Raw genomic sequence first — 25,494 nt, forward strand, 5'->3', positions numbered from 1 at the left:
AAACTTCAAAATTGGTGTTTTAGAGTCTGAATTCAGAGACAGGGGCAAGAATGCTTTGACCAAATGTCCAAACAGTGCAAAAACTTGTCAATGCACTACACAGAGAGTGGGTGAACCAGCTGTGGAGATAACTTGAGAAAAATGCCAACAGTGGAGAACTTGCTGAGTCTATCGCGATAGACTAGGGAAGCTGCTACTGAGGACTTTATTTTTCAAATTTCCCCTAGGGAGAGCTTTAGCAGAGCCTATACAGCATACACACAAAATTTCAAGGCATTTAGATCACTGAAAGTGAATCTAAGGCCCAAATAGAGAATCAGGTTCTGACCAAAATACTAAAATTGGACCAAAACCCAAACCAAGTGTCCAAAATTCATTAAACTTAAGGGATAGACTATAGAGGGTAAGAGGAACTCAAAGGTGAAGTCACAATTTTAAATTGACTTATGCTGAGCAATTTGTTAGTCTATCGCGATAGACTCGGAAAGTGGTGATTCAGACAATTTTTGCAAGTTGTGACTATACTGCTAGGACATACTCTTCACATAGATCCCAACCATCATTTCATATTTGAAATTGGACCACCAGAAGACTTACTAAGTGGTTGCTGTACATACTTGAAAGATTTTTCGTGGCTCAAGGAAAACCCTTGTGAACAGACTAACCATACTTGTGTAGATCCCAAAAGGAGATCATCACAGAGCCACACAGGAAGAAGGAGTCCAGGTAAGCTTTAAGTTTTCAACCCAGCTTTCATTCTTATGTATTTAAGGTCAGGAGCCTTTTTTAAGTCAGGACCTAAGAGTGTCAAAAGTCAAGTAAGCACCACATCCACTGAAGAGAGTGTAACTCAAACGAGACTAGACCCATTAGCACCGATCATTGAAGAGGGTAGTGATACTGACACTTCGTCGGAGAAATCCTTCTTCATGATGGGGAGTCAATAGCCAGGAGGTTTCGATGGTGAAGGACCAATGCCAGGGGGAAGCACCTCCCTACATCCTTTAAACGAAACCAAGTTCACTATAATCTTCTTAGAAGGAACAAACTCGAGGGGAGCCTTAGTTTATTATTACTATCGAGGACGCAAGTGTATTTGTATTGAAGAAAGACCGGCTCAGAGACTGGAGATAATTCGAGTCTATGATGATGGAGACAGATTCCGAGACAAAAAGGGGAACCACTATCTGATAGTTAGTAACCCTGAGGATTACAACAGATACGGGGATAACGTGGAAAAAGGGAAAATGGTTTCAGAAACCCAAGAACCGCCTCCTCACATTGATCGACCTGGAGCGCTTTTTATGTATGATAAGAAAACAACCAGGGTCTCAACCTATAATGAGAATGTGGGGATTTACAAGCATGAGAGCGAGGGAATAGTCTCTTACTTTCTATGCAAGGAACCCTACCCAAACGAATTAAGCAAAGACAAGGTTCTTTACTTATTCTCTTATGAAACTGCTATGGGGAATGATATTGTTTTTGTTGACAGGTATGGGCAAGAATACAAACGTATCCTCCTAGAGGAGGTTGAAAAGGAAACAGTTCCAGGAGCATCAACATATGCCCCCGACGAAGTACCAAGAGCCACCTACACCCCTAGAAATCCCTTTTCAGAAGAGTACGACGCTACCTCACATTCTACCTGACAACCGACGTTCAACTACCAGGACCAACCAGCTACTCAGCCATCATTGCAGGCATGGCTTCGACAGAGTGCTACATTAGAACAAGACCGAACCCGAGAGGGTTATCAAACAGCACGAGGGCTAAGGGATTTACAAGAACCACCACTCTATGCACAATATCAAGGAGAGAGTAAGCCAAAGACTCAGGGGTCAACAGAGCCTGGAAGACCACCCCTAGAACGAGTTCGGAGAGATGAACCATCTCTTGCAAGAACTGTTAGAAATTATGGCTTAGGAGCACCATTGGGAGAGGAACCTGGCCACTACAGAAGACCTGAAGAGGTATATCGACTAGGACGTGGAGATCCAATGATGAGATTTGTAGACCATCGTAGAATTAGACCTTCTCAAGTGCAAAAATGGGTAAACAAGAAATACACGGGAAGCAGGGATCCGAGGGATCATGTAGCAGCCTTTGTGCGTGTCATTAGAGCTGAAGAGGTGTTAGACTTTCCTACACAATTTACAGGGTTTGGATTAACCTTAGAGGATGATGCTGCTACTTGGTTTGACTCTGTGGAGCGAAGAGACTTTGAGTCTATGGAGGAAGTGTTTGACGAGTTTATCGAGGAATTCTCACAAAGGGGAATAGCTCATAATACAGTCTCACAAATCCATAAATTCAAACAGAAAGATGGAGAATCCGTGCGAAAGGCAGCCCTACGGTTAAAAAGATATGTTAAGTTCTGCCCCGTGGAAGAACTGCCAACTCAGTCTAGACTTATGCTTATATTTATCCAAGGACTAAGGAATGAAGATCTCCAGAAGGACTGACATATGAAGAGGAGCACGACGTTGAATGAGTTAACCAAGGAGGCTATATACCTTGTGGACAATTGTGCGGTCTACAAAGAGGGTGAGTTCAAGGATCTCGACGATGATTCCTCCTCTCAACAAAGCGGAAGCAAGTCTGCTAAGACAACATCGAAAGGAGAAGTAGCTGTAAGCCAAGAACAGCTTATAGAGGAAGTGCTAAAAGAGATTAACTTGTATGCCAAACCACAAACTAAATAGCCAAAATGGTGTGCGATTGAACAAAAATGGACAAACCATGGAACGAAGGAATGTTATTATAACAAGGGATATGTGAGAGAACGACCATATGCTCCGCAAGCTCAAGTGACATCCCCTCAAGTCCCACCGATGCCTAGATATCAAACAGGCAACCTACCAGGACCTGTAGGTCTAGAAAGACCAAAACCAATCTTGGGACAACAACCACCCATACCACGATTACGACCAGTTGGCATAAGATACACACAAATAGTAACTGAATCAGAAGAGAAGGCTTTAGTGCCTATGCATGCATACTACAAAGATCCCAATGGGTATGCTGCAAATCCTGTCTATTATCCACCGAAGAACCCTCCACACCAGAACCATGGAGCATGATAGGAAATACAGGATCATCAACTACTGCACAGGCAACGGGAGAAGGAAGATATAGTTTGGATGAAAGAACACTGTTGTTCATAGCCAACGGAGGCATGAGCGGGAAGAGGCTTGCACACCAACAAAGAGGAGCTCAAGGAGCACCTCAACAGCCTAAGGGGCCATGCTACAAGTGTGGTGGAGATCATTGGCTGAGGGACTGTCCTCATGATGAAATCATTAGGGTCAACGCATATTGCACCGAGTGTGGAATTACTCACTTGATCCCTGATTGCCCTAAGAACCTAAGCAACGGAGCAAAAACTACTTTAAATATGCTGCGATTACTACCTTCCAGTGGAGGGTCAGAAAACGAAACTCCGATTCCTGTTAAGGTCTTGACGAGAGCCCAAACAAGGAAAAATGACAATCAGCCCAAGAGTAACGATGAAAATCAAGAGGAAATCAAGACTAACAAGTCTAGTGTCAGTCGTGATAATCCTTGGAAAGAACGAAGAGAGAAAATGAAAGCTAGACATGAGCGAAAACAGAAAGTTGTAGAAGCTGAGCTAACAATGGCTCGAGAGCAACTTAAACTGTAAAGAGAGTCTGACTCTCTAAAATCAACGGAGGGACCAAGAAGCGCAAGCTCAGGAGGGTGTGTACTGGTAGATAAGGTCAATGAACCCTTAGATGCAATCTTGCAAGCATATGAAGCAAGATTGAAGAACATACAGACTCTAGAGCAAAGGTGGATGACATATCCATATCCAGAGATAGAAAAACAGAGACTAGAGATGTGCAAGCAGTTGATTGAAACTGCACAAGCTTTACTAGAGCCTCCACCTATGGAAGTGAGAGATAGAATAATCAAACCACCAAACAATGAAACACCTATCAAAACTGAACAAAGGGTACCTGACAAGATAGAAAACGTTAAATCCTTGCCTGATGTAGAGGATGCAAGAATCCTGCCTAATAGCACTGATGAATCACTAAAAGATTTTCCACCATATACACCTATTGTGGAAGAAAATTGGCCTGAAGAGCTATGGGAAACGGTGAGAAAAGCTCAAGAAAAATATGAGATAAAAACAGTTGAGTGAGCGTCTTTCTCGGAGTTGAACTTGAATAAGCCTTAATGGGATTTAGACGCTAAATCATTTCGAGGGGATAATGGTTCAGCTGCATCCGAAGATAGCAGACCAGCATCACTCAGAACTTTGCCGCCATACATGGGAGACTACGAGGCAAGGTCAGAAATTCGAAGGGTACCTTCTCAAAGAATAGGAGGGACATGCTCATGAATTTTTATCTAAGACATGTTGAAACCACTACACGTATAAATATGAAAAATCATAGCTACTATGATGTCACGAGAACACCTGTGGAAGAATTTGACTTAGCCACCATTAGTGGATTAGAAGTCCCAGCGTGGCTCTGTAAAAAAAAGGAGATATGGATGTGCGGAGCATCTCAATGTAGTGAATTTGACCACAATGAAAGGACACTAGAGAGGGTCTTGGAAGACGATGCCTATATACGAGAACCCTTTCCTGAAGAGAAGCTCGAACCCCTAGAATGGTCTCAAATTTTGGCTACATTAGATGTATGCGTCAATGAAGTCACTCCCACCAAATTTTGTGACGAGAATGGCTACGATATCGTACCATACTACATGTTGAGCAAAATTGTGGAGGAGGACGAGAACGAAGGAGACATTGAAAATACCAGGATCAATAAAACAAAAACGAAACTTGAGAGATTAAGATAGTGGGCTATGTGGACATCCCCACTAAAGAAATCGAGCAGGATGGAGAAGAATTTTATGATTCTTCGGATCAATGTGAAAACAAAGATAATGCGGATGACGAGAAGTCGGAAAATACGGAAGAAGACGACCATCAGGATCAAGACAATGACGTCTTCTACAACTTCCCAAACCAAAGTGTGAGACGCCAAAAAAGATACAAGAGTAGGCGATACCATAACAATCTATCAACTAGGCTTAGACCTATGTGTGAGTTCAGGGGTAAGACACATTTCCTTATGAACATTCATGCTGTTGATTGTGCTAAGGACAAAGTGTCAGGAAGATTTCTTAAGGTTGTTGAAGACTCAGGTTTTAAGTCCAGACTGTTGAAACTTAAGAAAACCAGCAAAGCAAAAAAAAGAGTTGCAACAGAAAAATTGGATGTCTCTGGCGATCCAATTATAACGAAATTTGAGCGGAAAAGAAAGACAATGATTTGAAACAAAAACTGAAAAATGTATGGACAACTGAAATGGAAAGTAGCGATGGAACGAACGCTAGTGATGGGAGTAGAAAGATAGATGTACCTCCTCACTATTGTAAGTACACCATTCAGGAAAGAAAATTGGTGGTTCAGCAACCAATGAGAGAGCCTAAATCAAACGAGTCCTACGATGGGCCAGAGAACACTAAGAAAATAGACCTAGCAGAGCCGGGAGAAAGTCCTCGACCTGCTTACATTGCCACATATCTAAGCCGGGAATAAGAGTACTTGCTGATCAAAATGCTTAAGGAATTTTGTGATGTATTTGCCTGGTCATACAAAGATCTAAAGGGGGTAGACCCTAACATTTGTGAACATTCAATCCCTCTGAAGTCTGATGCAAAGCCAAGCTAACAACGTCCATACACGTACAATGAGACATTCGCCAAAAGGATCAAGGAAGAGATAGACAAACTTATGGAGGCTTAATTTATTTATGAGATAGAGCACACGGACTGGGTGTCACCGATAGTGGTGGTACCTAAGAAGAACGGGAAATTACGAGTGTGTGTGAATCTCAAGAAGGTAAATACAGCAACAGTAAGGGACAACTATCCTCTTCCTATCACGGAACACGTCCTGGAACGAGTAGCAGGCAAGCAGGCCTATAGCTTTATGGATGGATTCTTTGGTTATAACCAATTGGGGGTCAAACTAGAAGATCAATATAAAACAGCGTTTGAAACAAAATGGTGCGTTTAGGGTAATGCCATTTGGCTTGACCAATGCTCCAGCCACATTTCAGAGATTAATGACACATGCTTTTAAAGAATACTTGCGAATATTCTTGGATATTTACATGGATGACTTGTGTGTCTATTCCCTATTGAGAGAAGACCATATAGATCATCTTAGAAAGGTATTCGAAAAATGCAGAACATATAGCATTTGCCTCAACCCAGAAAAATATACGACAAGGTAAAATCCTAGGTCACATTGTTTCGGCTAATGGAATTACAACTGATGAAGACAAGGTCAAGGTGATCATAGAATTGCTAAGACCAAACATTGTACGAGAGGTACAATCATTTATGGGGCATTGTGGATACTACCGACGTTTTATTTACATGTACGATGTAATAGCAAAACCCTTGTATAGTCTAATCACGCTCTTTATATGGACCAACGAATGTGAGCAGTCATTCCAGAAACTAAAAGATGCACTGGTATCTGCACCAATTCTAAAAGCACCAGATTGGTCAAAGATCTTCCATGTACATGTAGATGCTTCGGCATTTGCAATAGGTTGTATATTAGCACAACCGGACGAGGGTAATTCAGATTTTCCCGTCAGTTATGCTAGTAGACAACTCAATAGTGCAGAGAAGAATTATACCACCACTGAAAGAGAAGGATTGGGTATGATATATGCGGTAAAGAAATTTCGGCATTACTTACTTGCGAACAAATTCACATTTTTTGTGGATCATCAGGCACTCTTGTACTTAGTAAACAAACCTTGTAACACGGGAAGAATTGTAAGATGGTTCATTGTGTTGCTGGAGTTTGATTTTACGGTAGTAGTTAAGAAAGGAAAAACTCATCAAAGAGCAGAACACCTTTCTCGATTACTACATGGCGAAAAAGCTACTGGGATAGATGACGATCTCTTAGATGCATACCTGTTTAATATAGAGATGGTACCAAAATGGTAAGAGCAAATTATTCCGTTGCTGACATATGGAATGAATCTTGACGACAGACACACGGTGGAAGACGTTAGACAAGCTCAAAATTACACAATGCTTGCGGGAAGAATGTACTATCATGGAAACGATGGGATTCTAAGGTTGTGTATAGGCCCAGAGGAGTAGAATGCGTATCTAGAGGAGGCCCATACACAAACAGGGGGATTCCATCAAGGAAATCAAATGACCTGTGAACGATTAAGAAGACTTGGAGTGTATTGGCCAGGAATGGCAGGGGATGTAGCTAATTACATCAAGAAATGCAACTTTTGCACATCCAATACCACTGTGAATTATACCACATTATACCAAATGACAGTAGCACTCGCATGGAGTCATGCTATTGTGGAATATTTAACTAATAATGAATTTCCAGGAGATTGGTCTAAAGCCAGACAAAAGGCTTTACAAATCGAAGCGAATAGGTATACCCTCATTAGTGACCAATTGTATAAAAGAGGAACTGATGACCAGTTGAGGTTAGTTCCTCATGAAAATGACTACTTTCCATTATTGGAACAAGCTCATGCAGGCATAGCAGGAGGTCATTTTTCAGCAGAAAGAACTGTAAAAATCATTATGGTTGCAGGCATATGGTGGCCGACCATGATTCAAGATGCAACAAAATTCATGAAAAGGTGTGATGAATGTCAACGCACTAAGGTACCAGTTAAAAGAGACGAAATGCCTTTAAGACCAATGATGAGTGCTCGAACATTCGCTAAATGGGGATTGGACTTTGTTGGTCCTATTACTCCACCAGCGTATCATTCACAAGCATAATATATCATAGTGGCCATGGATTACATGACCAAATGGGTGGAAGCAAAAGCCACAACGAAAGCAGACACTAGAACCACGACACAATTCTTATATGAATATGTGTTTACACGTTATGGCCTTTCAATCGAGCTGGTGAGTGATAGAGGGACACACTTGTAAATGAAGTTATCCAACATCTCTTAAATGAGTTTATGGTAATTCATCGCAAATCTACACCCTACCATCCACAAGCCAATGGTCAAGCAGAAGTGACCAAAAAAATATTGTGCACAGTTCTTACAAAACTGGTGAGTGAAACAAGAACGGACTGGGATCAAATGCTATATTCAACATTGTGGGCTTATCGAGTTGCATATAAAACAACACTCAATGCTACACCATTTAATATGGTATATGGGTTAAATGCAATATTGCCTATTGAATTTTTGATTCCCACACTAAGGGTAGCCACACAGTTAGACTGGATGGGGCATGAGCTTTCAGAACGGTTAGCGGACCTTGAAAAATTAGATGAGTTACGACTCAATGCTGTAGCAGCCATATATGCAAAAAAAAGACAATAGAAAGAGTTTTTTGACAAACATATCAAAAATAAGGACTTTAAAACGGGCGACTATGTCTTAGTATACACTCTTAAACAGCATGCCAAGAAGCTAAAGAAAAGAGGAATGGGGCCTTATTTGATCCAAGAAATATCGTTCAGCGGAGCAGTAAAACGTCGACACTAGATGGAAAAGAAATTCCGAACTGGATTAGTGGGTGTCGTTTGAAAAAGTATCATCTACCTTTAACACCGGAAATGTTGTTTCAATTGCATTATGGCAAAGCCTATCGACAGGAATAGCAACGAATTCAGGACCAAGCACAACAAGAAGCCAAGGAACGCATTGCTAAGCGAAAGCAGTTTCTAAGGACATGGTCACACCAATGATGACTGACGAATATCCTCGTTCGACATTCCGAACAATCGAAGCGGATATACAAAGCGAAGAATTAGCAAAGACAATAACAGACTTTATGGCTCAGGACGAAAGCACCATTGACAACTTGGAAAATACGTGGTGTAGTCTGTACATAAGAGCTTATGCAGGCACATAACAAGTTGAAATCTATGCATTGCTTGACACTGGGGCAAAAATGAGTGTCATTAGCTTTGAGCTCTTTCAGAAACTTGGACCAATGAGGAAATTCCCAGAGACACACAGGTTGAAAGTAGCATCGGGTGATGAGGTGATCACATTGTGGTCTATTATATTACCAATCACAGTGCAGGCACACACGTACACTACCAAGTTCCATGTACTACCATCAATTAGATCAGCAACGCCGTGTATCTTAGCAGTGTCATGGATGAAAGCTAACAGGGTATTCATTGATTTGGATACTAATGAAGCACTGTTCAGAAATGAAAACTTTTCAGAACCCTTCTTATCATTTGACCAATACATGTCACGGTGGAGACAGGAGTCAATACATCCGCAAAGCATTGACCAACAACAAACAAAGTTTACATGTCAAGAAATGTATTATCAAAAATCAACAATCATGCATGGAACCAGGAAAGTTTGGGTACGACGTACAGATCTAGCCGAGGCACAATTTCATCAAGGGCGGAAATATCAAGTTTGGCTCAAGCAAGACAACTTAATTCCTGTAAAAAAGTGGACAAAAGAACATACAAAATACCCAAATCCAGCAAAGCTTCAAAGAACCATTACCAACCAGTAGAATCCGCAACGGACTATATTGGTATGGCGTCCAAAACTACCAATTCGGAACGTGCCAACAACACAAGTATGGATGCCAAAGAAGATCAACGAACAATTCTCTACAACTGTCAATGACAAGCTAAATCATACAACCAGCACGCGAAAACAAGCATCATCCACAACAAAAACGACGAGGATCTGTACGACCAAAGTCATCAAATGGAAACGAAAGAATGTTCCACCAGAACATGCAACAAAACATACAACAATATCGACTTCAACGGAGCCACAAACACAAATTTAAAAACCGTGGAAAACCATCAAATAAAGAGTGGCAGAGTTACAACTTCTTCTCGCAAAGAAAATCTGCCAGCCAACTCAGGCTACCACAGGAAACCTCAACGACAAATGCCAATAAGTGAATCGCTTATACCTTCCTCTTACACCGCATAAATTTTTCTAAATACATTGACTGTGCATGCATATAGGGCGACATTACAAGGTCTGCATTAGCACGAGTTCATGCCCATGCACAACACATATCCTTGACGATACCTTGCCGTCCGGGAGGACTCCAACTAGGAGGGGGGGAGGCATTCCAAATGCGGACTCACGTCATATATTAGAGGGCAATGTTTGTGATTAATCATAATTTCAACCATTTTTGCGTTTTATTGTGTGATTTTGGGAAAAAGAATATGCCCTCGTAATTAATCAGAATTGGGGACCAAATGATCATATATGAGCCCCTAGGGATGTGTATATACTATAAAGAGAGTCAAAACTGACCAAAAACCATCGAAAAACAACAAAAAATAGGCCAAGGTTGACGATTAAGAGTGAGAATGTACATAGATGAGAGAAAAGTGAGCTACAAAGTGTTTTGCTTTTCATTGGTATTTTTATAGGTTAGAATTGCTATTTTCGGGTTATTTTGGGATTTATTTGCTTTATTTTAGCCATTTTCTAGCAAAAAATATAGAAAAAAATCCATAATCCAGATGGAAACACAATAGAAGAGACGCCTGATCAACAAGGTAAAGAAGACACATAAAAAATAGGGACTGCGAAGGTGACATGGCAAAAATGACCACCGTCATGACGGGACCTCCAAAAGGAGAAATCTGCAAAAATTGTAGAACTGGAGCAAACGAGGTGCAAATCAGGAAATTTGTGAGCCTAAACCACATCTCACAAAAATTTATAGCCACAGGTAAAAGATGGGAAAATTTCGTGTCGGAGTCTCGATTACATATAGAGGGGCTAGGCTAGAAATCTCTCATTTGAGTCATTTTCCATTGTGTGTGAGAGAGAGAGATCTCCCTACAGCAGTTGAGACTTCCAGGAGCTCATCCATCGCGCACGGTCACCAGATCGACATCAGATATGAGAGGTATGCTCGTCAACATTGACTCTAAGTGTTGTTTACTTCAGTTAGTCGCAAAACCTCGCCAGCACCACCATCACAACCTGTGCACATATATTGTAGACTGGGTGTTAGGAAGACCTAGAGGCCACCAAATGGAACCAAAATTGAAAGGCACAATGCCTATAGGTTAGGGATCAAGCCTATGACCTCGGAAAGCGTGAAGGAAGCCTCCCAAAAAACCCTAATTTCACAGGACATGCAGAAGGGCAGCTGAACTAAAGTGATCACAAATGAGCCAAAACTCATAGGCAGCAAGCCAATAACCTTGACTAACCAACTGTATGGTTAGACCATGAAAAAGTTCTTCAAAACGGAGCCTAAAATCCCTATCTGACGAAAACCGCGCAAAGCGTCACGATACTCTAACGGACCGACCAAGTGACCAAATGACACCAAATTTAACAGGGTACATCCAAAAGAGGTCAACTACGAGTTGGAATGTGTCCACTCGAGAAAAAGCTCTTCCACTAGGGCAAATGCCAGCAACAGGCCAGAAAGACGTCCAAATGGTCGTTTTTGCTGAGGTAAACACCAAGAACAATTGACTGTTTTGATGGAAGTTCAAAAGGAAATGAAAGTCATCCTGAGTCATACAATGACCAAAAAGAACGGCGACCATCACCTAAGTGGTCTACTCCGATTCCAGAAACAACTAAGTGTTGCAAACAGGAAGTACACTTTTCCAAATTGATTAAAACTTAATGTGTGTGTCTAGGAGAGCCTACTAACACCATTGTGGTCAACTAACATAAAGAAACTTGTAAAAATGACTAGATACTGAGTCTATCGCGATAGACTTGCTCATACACTTAGACAAGTAAAATTTTGATTTTGACTTCATAAAGGGCACTAATAAGGAATAATGACCACAAATATCAAATCAAAGTGCAAAATTGCTCTTGACCAAGTAACTGAGTCTATCGCGATAGACAAACTATTTTTATCTTTGGGGGGAGGCTTTTCAAAATTTTCACAAGGATAGACTTGGGGAAGCATATGGAGGCAGTACACCAAATTTGGAGACAAGAAGGACTCATATGGCAAGCCGAGATAGACTTGACAGCAACTCAAAGTCAGAACAGGGCATCTCAATGGCAGACAGTAAAAGTTCACATGTGAGAGGTCAAGAAACCTTACATCAACTAGGAGAAGGCAGACAGATGACTACATAGCCAAAATATGACAAAATGACACTAAGTCCCACTCTGTCGCGATAGACTTAGCAGAGTGATACAGGGCCATCTGATCAAAAATTGGAATCAACAGTTAGCTTCAGCATGATGCAAGAGGACTACCCACTAAGTTTGATCCCAAAACAACACAAAATGAGGGAGATAGACCAACATCTTCTTAGAAGGAATCTGGAAAATGGAAGTTGATCCAAACAGGGGTCACTTGACATCCACTTGAGATGAAAATAGGATCAGATCATGTACAAGACATGAGGAACCAACTGGTAAAGTTGGCATGTGGAAAATATAGCTCCCGTCAAAAGATAGACAGTCTATCGCGATAGACTGGGCATAAATTGTAAATGAGCTGATTTTCAGTTTGTGACTATAGGGTGACCTTACATGCCCTATGCACATACACCACACAAAATTTCAAGGCATTTGGACTTGTTCTCCTTCATCAACAACATTAATTTGAAGCCGTCAGAGTCGGACAATGAAAGAGCTTGTCTATTTGCTAACATTTTACCTTAACTCATCTTAGGATTAAGAAGGCTCACCTAGATGCATGATTAAGTGGTAATCAATTTAGAAAAGAAGTACTATGTTTGTACATTAACCGTTATTTGTGAATACAGGATCCATGGACGCTTCTCTGGGAAAAAGAAAAGGCAAGAACCTGGCAATGGAAGGTGCAATACCCTATGCACTTCTACCCAATTCACTAAAGCCAACAGCCACCTGGATACCTGCAGACGTGCAACATGCAACGACCTTTCAAATCTACCAAGGTTCCTATGTGGATGGCAAAGGAAATTTAGTGGATACAGTAATGATCCCAAAGGAGGCAAAAAATTACCTGAAAAGATCACCGCAAAGGTCATGGCTGAAAAAAGTTGGCTTGTGGAACTTTGTTTCACTACCACCAGTGGGGATAGATTTCAAGAGGGTACAACACCTAATTGAGACTATCCAAGAAGATGGAACTTGCAGGGTGGAAGGCATGTATAATGAGGTGATGGAGATTCAGATCACAAAGGAAATCATCAAAGAAGCGTTAAAATTGTCTGATCAGGGAGCCAACATGAGAGAAAGAAGGAAGAATCTCACAGTCTACCTGCAAAGATCCAAACTGTCTTCTTTCGAACTCATAGCAAACCCGGAAGTAAGAGAACTGACACAGGTATACAGTCAATGTTTGTTGAGCTACAACAAGAGACCGCCACCACATGGGGTCATCTCAACAACACTGACCTGGGCTATGGGAATGACACATGAGTTCTATATAGATCATGCATCATACCTGTTTGAGGAAGTGACAAAGCTACGGCAGGACAAGCCAAATTACATTACAAGAGGAGAAGTCCTCACCAAAATAATATACCAGGCCATAGGCACGGCAGATCAGCCACCTTCTCCTCATCAAAACGACTGGCTGGTGTTAAGAGAGAATATCGCAAAGGCGAGTACCAGCCTCTACTAACACCATTGGAGGACGCAGGCTGGAAAGAGTCACCAGAAGTACACAGGAAAAGATAGAAAAAGAAAGAAAAACTGAAGAAGAAGATTTGAGACTAAAGAAGGGGAAAGCAGAAATGGAGAACAACACAAGATTGCAGAAGGTAGCAAAAATGGAAAGAATGGTAGAAGGCTTTGTACTTGAGAGATCTCTACGAGGCGATGTAGGCGCCACTTGGAGACCCTCTAGTAGCAATTACACATTGAGAACAAAGAATAAACACAACCCAGCTTTTGAGTTCGACTGGTTTGAGAGGTACATCCAAGAAAGGAATGCTATGGATGAACCATAACTGCTACTTGAGGAGGAGGATCTCCAAACGTTGAGAGATCAGTTGAGGCCAACTTCACGAGATCAAGAAACACCACCTCCATCTACAAGGCCAGAGACAAGTGAGAGGCAATCAACCCCACCTGCTGACTCTCCTTCGCATTCAGAGAGCTCACATCGTGATGAGAGGGTTCATACACCACCCAATGAAGAAGAAGAAGAAAGGACAGATGGTCACCCAAACACTGGAATAGTATCACACATTGATAAAGGCAAGAAAAAAGAGGTGGATCTGACAAAAGAAAAAGCTTCCTCCTCTCAAGAAATTGAGTTGGAAGCTACTATAGACCTGGATTTACAATCAATGGAGACCCTACTAAACCGAACAAGACTGCACAGTCGGTGGTTAGCCGATCAGAACAGGGCAAACAAAACGAAGTTAGAAACAACCCATCAAGAAGTTCTGAAGTTGCAGGAGCAAAGAGATGACACCCTTAAACTGATCAGCATTAGAGATGCTGAGATCTTGGGGCTCAAAAGCAGAGTAAACCTCCTCAAGGAAAATTTACAGGAGTCAGAAAATTTCAATGCCATTTGTGAAGATACAATCAATGTATTTCTTGAAGATGTCAATGACAGAGATGAACAAATCCAAAGGTTTGAGAAAGAAAAGCAAGATGCCCTGGAAACAGTCAAAAGTTTGCAAGTCGTAATCGATGACTTACAAATTGAAGTGAAGGATTTGAGAGCAGTAGCAGATATATAGGCAAGAGAGATAGAACGAGCAAAGAAACAAAAAACGTCACTACCAGCAACACCGGTGGTCCAACCGCAAGAAGAAGTGGCGGCACTGAAGAGAGAGCTGGAATTGGAAAGAAAACAACGCTTAATGATAGCCGAAAGTGCGCTTAGAGCAGAGGATCAATTGCAAAGGCAAGTCTCGGACTTACAAAGTGAACAGCAACAAGGACCAGCTCATGACAGTGAAATAGAAAGTATTATTTCCAAGTCCCTAAGGGAGGAAAATGAAAATTTTCACATCAGGGTAAAAGAGTTAGAAGAGTCTACAGCCCAAAAGGAGATGGAATTTCAAACACTCCAAATCAATAATCGAACAATGGCTGCACAAATTGAAAGTCTCCAAACTGCAAGTCAACGCCAAGGGCAGGTACAGGTGCACCTGGAGCAAGCAGCCACGGATTTGGCTGGACTGGCAGAACTATATGGGGGTGATGATGACTATGAGGAAGAATCAAATGACCAGGAAGCCCCAGATACGTAGACGGATCAAACTGGCTCCAAAAACCAAGAACAAGACGAAGATTCAGTCACAAAATTTGAAGAGCAGAAGATGGCCGAACAAATGGAAAAGCAATCAGAGATGATGTGGTACAAGGCCATGCAACTAGAGAAGGAGATGCTACAAGGGCTCTCTAGATCAGGCAAGACAGTAGCAGAGCTACGGGAAGAATAGAATGCCCCGATGTTACCCTACGCTCTACTGAAATATGAAACTCTGACACATCAATGACAACTCTCAAAGGAAGAACAAGTGCCAGTATTTGAAGGAGAATTATAGCATCGAGAACAACAAAACAGGATAGTAGATAGCGAGCCAAAGTGGAAGCGTCAATGGATTTTGGATCACCCTAACAACCTGATCCACTTAGTCAATGCACCGCCTGAGCTAAGGAATGATAGGACTTTTTGACCAACACCTCGAACTTACACTTACAGCCAACATAAAGCCTTACAAAGCAGAAATCCTACATGGCTAAACTATCCAGTATTGCCAGGGCCTGCCAAAGGAGAGAGAATATCCGGTTCTCACATGTGAAAACCCTTTAGGGTACCATCGCAGAATTCGGAGGCTCTCCCGACCTATCCTGCAAGATGCTATGTAAAATAGCTCGGACTTTTTTGGCCTGTCTCACAGTGTTCTCAGAAAGCTGGACTTCAGAGTACATGAATACAGAAAGAAGCATATCAGAGCTGTCATATGATCTAAGTGGGCCACCTACAGAGCCAGTTTTGTATGCCTACTTCTGACGGCTAATGTTTTTGCCTAGCTATCATCTCCAAACATTCGAAGAAGCATTTTACATCGGCTTCTTCATGTACAAATCCAAAACTTTTGGCCCATTAATGGCGAGCGAGTCTATGCCATATGATGAGTTTCTACATCAAATCAACATGGAAGGAAGACATCGACACTGAAGACAAAGACAGTCATGTCGTGGTAGACATGAATTAGGAGGGGGGGAGTGTTGGAGCCCAACTTATCCAACTGTTGTAATGAGACCACCTTGTAAATCCTATCAAATTCCCATTTTTTTAATGTCAAAGACGTCTTATCATTTTGATCCACTTATCTGGGTTATGTAAAGATTAATCAGTCAGTCAGGACCCAGATGTGTTTCCACTTTGTAATTATGATGAAGAGAACCCCATGTACATTTTTGAGCTAAGGTGACTAAAGTATAAAAGTCACCTTAGAACCATTTTTTAAATAACATTTGAATACTAATCCTGTGTCGTACGAGTCAGAGAGAGAGAGAGAGAGAGAGAGAGAGAGAGAGAGAGAGAGAGAGAGAGAGAGAGAGAGAGAGAGAGAGAGAGAGAGAGAGAGAGAGAGAGAGAGAGAGAGAGAGAGAGAGAGAGAGAGAGAGAGAGAGTGTCTTATCCTCTTCGCTACGCGCTTCTCCCTCACCGGATTCACGACATGACCACACCATCGCAGTAGCCTCTCCAAGAGCTACGCGTCCACGCCACACATTCACATTTTCGAGCTGTTCACGATCGATCCTTCCTCGAGCTTGTTTTGCTTGTAAGTAGCACAAGCAGTGTCTATTTTCAACAATCAAGTGCTTTATGGAATGAGTGGGAGATTAACTACACGTAGATACTCATAGACTTAGGTTTCGCACACTTTTAGATTATGACCTGTGAGTCTATCGCGACTGTATTCGAGATAACTAGGGTTCAAATCTGGTGAGATTAGACTTATAGGTAAGTATATCCTATTGAGAGGATGGTGCCTAGTAAGTTTGATGCAATTCCGAGTTCATTTGATGTGTAAACGGTGTTGTGGGCGTTTAGGGATAGAGTGGGTTGCATTCAACAAGGGTTAATGATTGATGCATCATAGAAGTGCGTATGTGTAGATTGGTCTCAGCCTGACAAGATAACGAGATTGCCTCTGTGCACCTACGGGTTAGTCGTGTCGTCGGAGGATAAGTATGTTGTCTGTGTCATGCTTGTGAGCATGAACAGGGGAGTATTTTTGCCCTAAAACACAAAAGTATTGGTCATGCCAAGTTAATTAAATGCTATGTTTACATTGCTACCATCAATCATGTCCACCCGCTATGCTCACAAAGTAATTTCACAAAAGTGCTTTCTCTAATTTCTGCTACTCTTAAAGTTAATACGCCAATTCCATTACAAAAGTGGGAAACTTCTTCTTGAGAACACTAATGTTTTCCCAAGTGGCACCTTCTTCACGTCCATCTTTCCACTTGACTAAAGCTTGTGGACGTACATGATGACGCATATGTAAATCATGATAGTCCAAAATACATTCACTTTCATAACGTTGGATAGGAGGTTCAACAAAATCGACCAAAATCTGTTGTCAATAACATTGTCGTCCCTATGCAAGCGTTTTTGTAAATGACTTACACGAAATACCTGATGAATATGAGAATGTGCCGATAATGATAGTTTGTAAGCTCGATCACCCTCTCTCTTAAGTATCTTGAAAGGCCCACAATATTTTGGAGATAGTTTAAGTGTTGGCCCAGTCTTCAGACTTTTTGAATGCTCTGGCACACCTAAAAATACCTCTTCCCCTTCCTTGAAGATAACTTGCCACCGTTTCTCATCAACATACTTCTTACCTGCTGTCGAACATTCTGACGAGCAAGTTTCAACATATCCATATGGTCTTGGATAAAATCCTTAACCTGCTGGAGTTTTTCAGTTGCCAACCTAGCGTAACTGGTAATCTAGGTTGAATTTCGTACATTAGCATGAAAGGACTAAAATCAGCCATGACATGCTTAGCATTGTTGTAAGAAAACTCAGGAAGAGGTAGATACTCTTCCCAGTCTGTTTGTTTCTTGCTAACATATGCTCGTAGAATATCCTCTAGCATTTGGTTAACTCGTTCAGTTTGACCATCTGTTTTAGGATGACCTGCTGTACTGAGGTTGATTTGTGTACCCAAACGTTTAAAGACAACCCTCCAAATATGACTGTTAAGCTTGGGATCATGGCCACTCACAATGTTACTTGGCAATCCATACAACTTGAACCGGTCTATGACCACCCATATCGAGATGACCTCGTACAGTGGTTGGTAAACCTACAATGAAATCCATAGAGATACTTTCCTATTTACCATTAAAAATCTCCAATGGATGTAAGAGTCCTCTTGCCTTCAAGCGCTCTTCTTTGTTGAATTGAAATTTTTGGCAATGCAAGACATAGTCTTAAACAGAGCCGTGTAAACATGGCCAGTAAAACTATCACCTTACGAGAGCATAAGTCTTTTTACTGTTGGGTGCCCTACAGTTGGACTTCCATGACATGAGCATGACATTCATAAAGAATTTTGTGTTGAATGTCCACATCCGTCATTACACAAACTCTCCCCTTGTGGAGTAGGTACCCATTATCGATGTAATTTTTTTTCCATCTTTGTAGTTCATCACTCGATGGAGGAGAATTGTGTGTGGAGGCTAACAAAACACTACCAGCATTGGAGTGAGAAGGATCCCTCATTTGCACATGGCTCCACACTTTGGACTATGCATCGTCATGCTCATATTTGCCCTTCAGAGAATCCAAAAACTCACTTCAAAGTTTCGTGAACAAAAGAGAGTTGATCTCATGCATATGACTAAGAGCATCATCCTCCACATTGTATCGTCTTTTACGATACTGGAGCTTTGCGTCATACTCCTAAAGAATCTTAGCCCACCTGGTCTTTTGACCCTCTAAGTCTGTTTGTTGTGTAAAGCATTTTATGCTTTCATGGTCAAACACAATCTCAAACTGAGCTCCATACAAATAATACCATCGTGTCTTTAAGGCAGACACAATTGCATAGAGTTCGCGTTCGTAAGCAGAATAATTTTGTTGTGCTGAATCAAGCTTCTTGCTTTCAAATACAGTTGGCCTCCCTTTTTGGAAAAGGACTGCTCCAATAGCACGATTACTCACTTCCGTTTCCAAAACAAATGGCTTCAAAGGATTGACAATGGATAGGAGCCATAGTTAATGCATCCTTGAGAGGATCAAAACTTTGACCACTGAAAGGTTTTCCCTTTGCCGTTTAGTTGGTCCGTCATTGGCACAACAATATGGCATAGTTTTTAATGAACCTTCGCCTGCAAATCCCAAGAAAAGATGTAACTCTTCCAAATTTTTGGAAAAAGGCCACCTCCAAATGGCATCCACTTTGGACTGATCCATGTGCAACCCATTAGTTGAGATAACATGCCCTAGATAGTGAGTTATTCTTTGAAAAAATCACACTTTGACTCTTTGGCATATAACTTGTTTGCTGGTAGCAATTTAAACACCTGCCTTAGATGTTGTAAGTGCTCTTCTTCAGAGGCATTATACACAAGAATACCATCGAGGAAAACGTAACAAACTTGCCTAAACACGGTCTCAAAACACTATCCATTAGTGTCATGAAAGTTGCAGGCGGATGATTAAATCCAAAAAGGCCATAAGCAAAATTCATAATGTCCAAACCTGGTTCAGAATGCAGTTTTAGGTATATTGGCAATGCGAATCATAGCTACGAGCATAACAGTCTAATGTTTGACTCCCATGGCAAACATGTGTTGTTGTTAGGAGAGAAGGATGTGCCTTCCTCACCACCACTGATATGTACAAAGGATGCTTATGAAGCTCACTTCTGATAATGAAATAAAAGAAGTTTTCTTGTGTTACTCATTGTGTCATTTTATTTTTAATGTTGAATCTGTTGAAAATTCGTCAACATTGCGTGCTTCTCTCTCTTCTCTTCTAGCAATGGCTACTACTCTCTCTTCTCAACAAGCAAAAGATTCTAGTCAGTTAAACAATTTGTTAATGAAATTTCAAGATGTTTTTCCTAATGATTTACCACCAAGATTACCACCAACACGATCTGTGAAACATGGCATAAACGTGGTTGCAGGCAGTAAACCGGTTAGTAAACCACCCTATAGAATGAGTCATTCTGAGGTGGAACAATAGCTTGCTGACTATCTTAGTAGAGGGTTTATTTGAACAAGTTCTTCACCATGGGCTTCTCCTATCCTACTGGTGAAGAAAAAGAACTGTAGCATGCACATTTGTGTTGACTACTGTGGTTTAAATGCACATTTGTGTTGACTACTGTGGTTTAAATGCGGTAACTGTTAAGAACAAGTACCCATTATCATGAGTGGATGAGCTGTTACTTGAGTATCCCACACCTTGCCATCATAGACGTTCATCATCTCTACCTTGTAACGGTGGGAACTTGGAGTTTAGGGCAATTTGAGCTTTTTCACTAACCCGTAGTCAATGAAATTGTGAGTATCACATTCATCTATCAAGATGTGCACCTTGTGAGCTTGAATAGATGCGTGCATACGCACTAGCTCATATGGACCAAAAGTCTGTTGCCACATAGAAGTTGTTATACATCATTCATGCACCACCTTGGTGTGTGTTACCTCCACCTTGGAGAAACACGAGGAAGACTCAAGAGGCAATAGATGCACTGTGTGCACTGATTTCTCCTTGCCATGGGCAACAAATCTCCCCTTGGGACAATGCTTTTTTCCATGGTCTCTTCCTAAGCATTGAAAACATAAATTCTCATTTTTAGCCTTCTCAAATTCCTCAATAGAGAGAGGTCCTCAAGTCCTCTTGGGTTTCTTAGCCGCCTCTAAGTTGGCTACCACAAACTTCCTTTTATTGTTTCCATGTTGTGTGCGTATATTACCATTTGTATTATCAGGCATGTGAGTACTGTGTGTTTTCTTATCATTTGGATCATCATGAATGTGAGCTTGCACTATGGCCTCCTCAAGTGTTATGGGGTCCTGAGTCTTGACGTGCTTCTTAAGCTCTGGCGTCAGACCGCAAATGAACCTACGTACTTGTTGAAAAGCGTCTAACCCTTCCAACTTTAGGATAACATCCCGATAGTGCGAGATATATTCAAGCAATGATTTATGTTGGTGCATGGAACACGTGTCCCAAGCCGTCCAATTTCTATCTGCCTCATTCGTGGGCATAAACTCTTATCTAAAACCAGTCTCGAAGGCTGCCCAAGTCTGTGGTATGATGTTCTTCTCTATGAGAGACATCCACCATTTATAGACCTTGCCTTCCAAATTCAGACTTGTCTACAAGTACACCATAAGTCATGAATCCCTTCCCACTTACTGAGAAAGATATTCACTGCATCCTTATTGCGTTCTTGTTCCTCTCCCTTAAAAGTTGGTGGCTTTGTATTTTTCAAAAAACTTGTGAGAGAGTGCAGAGAATCCAGAGGGGGACCTTGTCCTTGACTAGGAGGACCCTGCACCTGATCGGATACGCGCTCATGCATGTGTGTGTCAACAGGGCCCTTGGCATGTTGTTGCATAAATTGTACCACTAAAGTGGATAATTTACTAGCATTTTCATTGAGTGCTGCAATATTCTTTTCCATCACAATTATGCGTGCTTGTGCTCAAAATTATTGGATATCAAGCAATTTGTAAGCGTCATCTCCTCCCGTAGCTTTGAAGATACCCTCCGTGAGAGTATCCGACCGTGAGCCATCATTAGGAGGATCAAGCGTGCATAGCAACTGTGCACTCCTAGGAAGAGAAAGAAGAATACCTAGATTTCAAAAAATATCGTAGCTATACTAGGTATCACAAATGTCGGTAATTAGCCGTGCTAATTACGCCCACAACTGTCGAATTTGCTAGCTTTTCCAATTTGAAGATGCTCATTGGAAAAGACCATGTTGATGCCCAAACAAATCCGTATTCTTGAGAAAATATCACTTTGATACTTTGCCGATTCGCTTATAAATGATTGAAATTTCTTGTAAAGCGGGTTGAAATTCACTCTAGATGGAGTTATAACAGCCTTCATTGGTCACAAAGTCCACCTTCGAAAGTCCTTCAATGCAAAGCAAATTTTGGGAATTTCAAATTTTTTTGAGAATCCCCTAGAATTCGCCTGCTTTTCTCAGATTTTGTGACTTCCAAGGTGCACTGAGTCCTTTTAGAAACAAAATCGGCTTGGTAGTTGCTATTTGCAATGGCTGCAGGTTGGTTGGGGTGGGTATATCCCCTTAACTTTTGAGGAGTGGCCACTTGCCATGGGTGGCCACTTAAGTGAGAAGCCTTGAGAAAAGAAAACAAAGGAAGGGCGGCTATGGCAGCCTGCAAGTGACGAGCCGGAGACATGGGAGGATGTAACTCCTTGTAGGGTTGTCAACTCCCTTGCCCACATGTCGGGACTCAGCTAGCTTGCTAGGGTGACCCCAACGACACCAAGCGTGTGTAGTTTTGCTGCGATCGACCCGAGGTCTCTCCCCAACTCTAGGGTTGCTGCTCTTCGTCTTTGGCTCTTCCCCCTCTGTAGAGAGCTCGCACACAACTCCCTAGGGCATGAGCATGCAAAAGTGGGTGGCTTTATGCCTCCCTTTCCTAAAATAGAATAGCTTTGATACTAGTGAAAGGCCTTGGGATTGCCTTGCCTTGATCCTCCACCTAGTCTCCCTTTATAGGCCTTGCCCCTAGGATCACATCTCCATTGGCAGCTGGCCCTTGGCCCGATTCTTTACCTCTAGGGTGGCCCTTGGCCTGACAAAAATACACCGTTTTCCTATTCAATCTATAATTTTTTTCCCAATTCCATTTTATGGTACCCATGTGAGAAGAAATGATATTTAATAATCCCTTCTACAGCACTCACGTGATAGTCATATAATTATGAAGTGACTCCCTGAGATCCATCCATGGGCTCAAGGAATGACTTGAGTGTGATGTCTGCCTCTCTTGATTTGACATCCATGATAGCCTCCGACTTCTTCCCAATGGAAGCATGCCTTTCAACTGAAGTGCGCCTTAGCAACCACTCCACCTGCCCTTTATGCCAAATGAGAGTTGAGGCTAAAGATGTTTTTTTTGTTGGAGTATTCTTCATCTGTATTAAGCACAACATCAATAAGCCTAGTTGAAATTCAAGTGTAAGGAGGCCATCAACAATCAACAAGTGTAACTCAAATCTGTGAAGGATGCAAAATGTAGCAGGCAAAATGCAAGGTGGGAGAAAAAGCAATCCATTTCTATAGGCAGGCAAGCTTTCACAGTGGTGAGCTTTTGCATTGGGGAGGGAGAACCCTGGTAGTAGTTTGCAATTATACGGGAGCACTTGGAGCCCATAGTACAACCTTTGTACAAGGTCCTCTCTCTCTCTCTCTCTCTCTATATATATATATATATATATATATATATATATATATATATATATATATATACACACACACACATACATAGATATATGACAACCATGTCCGTCATGGACGCTTCTTCGGCATGCCAAAATGCATTGCCAGCTCGTAGCGTTCATTACCTCCCCTCACCTACCTTTATCCTCTATGCCAAGCTTTATAAGATGCATGAATTGATCTTTCTCTCGATGCTGCTCCCATACCCCTCATGCACGGATGAAATTCCACTATCAATCGTGCCATCATTGACATTCTCCCTACTTTCCCTTTTGCATCCCTCCATGGGCTCAAGGAAGGACTTGAGTATGTTGTCTGCCTATCTCGCTTTGTCATCCACAATATACTCCAAATTCTTCTTAATGCAAGCATGCCTTTCACCTCAAGTGAGTCCATACATGACTTAGCAGCCACTCCACGTGCCCTTTAAGCCAATGTTGAGGATGATAATGATTTTATTGAGGAGGTTTTTTCATCTATAGTTAAGTTCAACATTGATGAACCCGATGAAAACTCCACTGCAAGGAGGCCATTGTCAATTGGATGTAGTTTGAAAGCCGAAGACTCAACAAGAATAGACATAGCATTTTAGGTTTATGTGCAAAGAGAAGTTGAAAACTCAACAATGCAACTGAGTGTGGGTGATTGGAAAAAGAACACAAGCAATAAAATGAGCTGATTGAAGTCTAGCAGTAGAAAATTGAAGCACTCAAAACGCTTTTGGCATCACATCATCATCACATATGCCCTTTCTCAACATTGATGGAATGACTTTTTATCGTTGGATGCACTCTTTTTGAGCTCTTAACTCCATGTGGATTGCGAAGGATCACTTTAAAGTAACAATGCTGGCAGTATGACATATGTAAGGTCATAGACATTGTGAGTAGTTGTGGACTCTCCATCAATCAAGTCTAACAACAATACATAAGCACTGGAAGATCAAGATTCAGGTGTGAAGTTGCCAACACTCTTCAACAAGCTCTTGCTGCTCCTCTATTGCAGGCATGTCCTCACATCCTTCAAGCTCAAGAATGTAAGACAATTTTTCTATCTTTGTTGTCAACCTCAAGGAAAAAAGTGTTGGCATCATCAAGCTCGAGCAACATGGATGCGTCAACAAGAATATCAAGCTAAAAAATTCAAGACATATTCATGTCACACCTATCAGCATCACGGAAGGCAAAAGCTAGCTATTGAATTCAAGCGACAGGGATTTTGAGATTGCAGAGGACATCAAATGCAAAAATTAGGATGTAAGAGAGAAGGAAAAGCAATCCATTTTTGATAGGCAAGCAATCTTTTTGCGGCAAGCTTTTGCATGGGGAGGGAGAACCTTTATAGCAGTTTGCAAATGCTTGCATATTGTAGGTCAATGTTTGAGTGTTAGGCATCAAGAGGTATGCCAAGTATGGCAAGAACATATCTTTGTCATTTGATGAACAAGCCACATTCCTATATTATATAGGAGTACTTGGAGCTCATATTACAACTTTGTACAATGTCCTCTCTCTCTCTCTCTCTCTATATATATATATATATATATATATATATATATATATATATATATAGATATTAGGCTGCGTGTTTTTCTAGGTAGAGACTCCTCCTCAGGCCTTCCGTAGTATGGCTTCATCTGGAAGGGAAGATAAACAAGGTTCCTTGAACCCACCATATTGTGAAAAAGGGCTAGTTCTTGTAGTATGGGGTGCCCCAAGACCTTTCTTTGAAATTCAATGAGGTCGGTGGATAGGGACGTTTGGTGTGCCTCTCTAATACTCGATGAGATGGAACCCGTTTGACGAGTCAAGCTAGCCCCATTTAGACCAGAATAGTATTCATTTAAGGAGGGGATCGGGGCACTCGTCTCCCCACTTGTTCATAACGAAGGACCAGAAGGACCCGGACTGGTACGCTTCCCACGTGTTAGGTGCCTTAGTCTGGGCCATGAGGCCCGCATAGATGCCTGTGTGGCATGTCACCATGTCGATCTCCTCCAGGGTAAGCTCACTGGGAAGAACTAGCTGGTCGATAACCCGCCAAATGACCCTCTTAATTGTGCG

At 41.6% G+C, this 25,494-nt stretch overlaps 1 pseudogene; it reads left to right on the top strand.

Annotated features, from left to right (window-relative positions):
• Positions 1-1,247: 1,247 nt before the first annotated feature.
• Positions 1,248-15,211, top strand: LOC147443427 (uncharacterized; annotated as a pseudogene).
• The last annotated feature ends 10,283 nt before the right edge of the window (positions 15,212-25,494 follow it).

The sequence above is a fragment of the Adiantum capillus-veneris genome, chromosome 14 (assembly GCF_014529385.1).
Source record: "Adiantum capillus-veneris isolate H3 chromosome 14, ASM1452938v2, whole genome shotgun sequence".
NCBI classification, from domain to species: Eukaryota; Viridiplantae; Streptophyta; class Polypodiopsida; order Polypodiales; family Pteridaceae; genus Adiantum; species Adiantum capillus-veneris.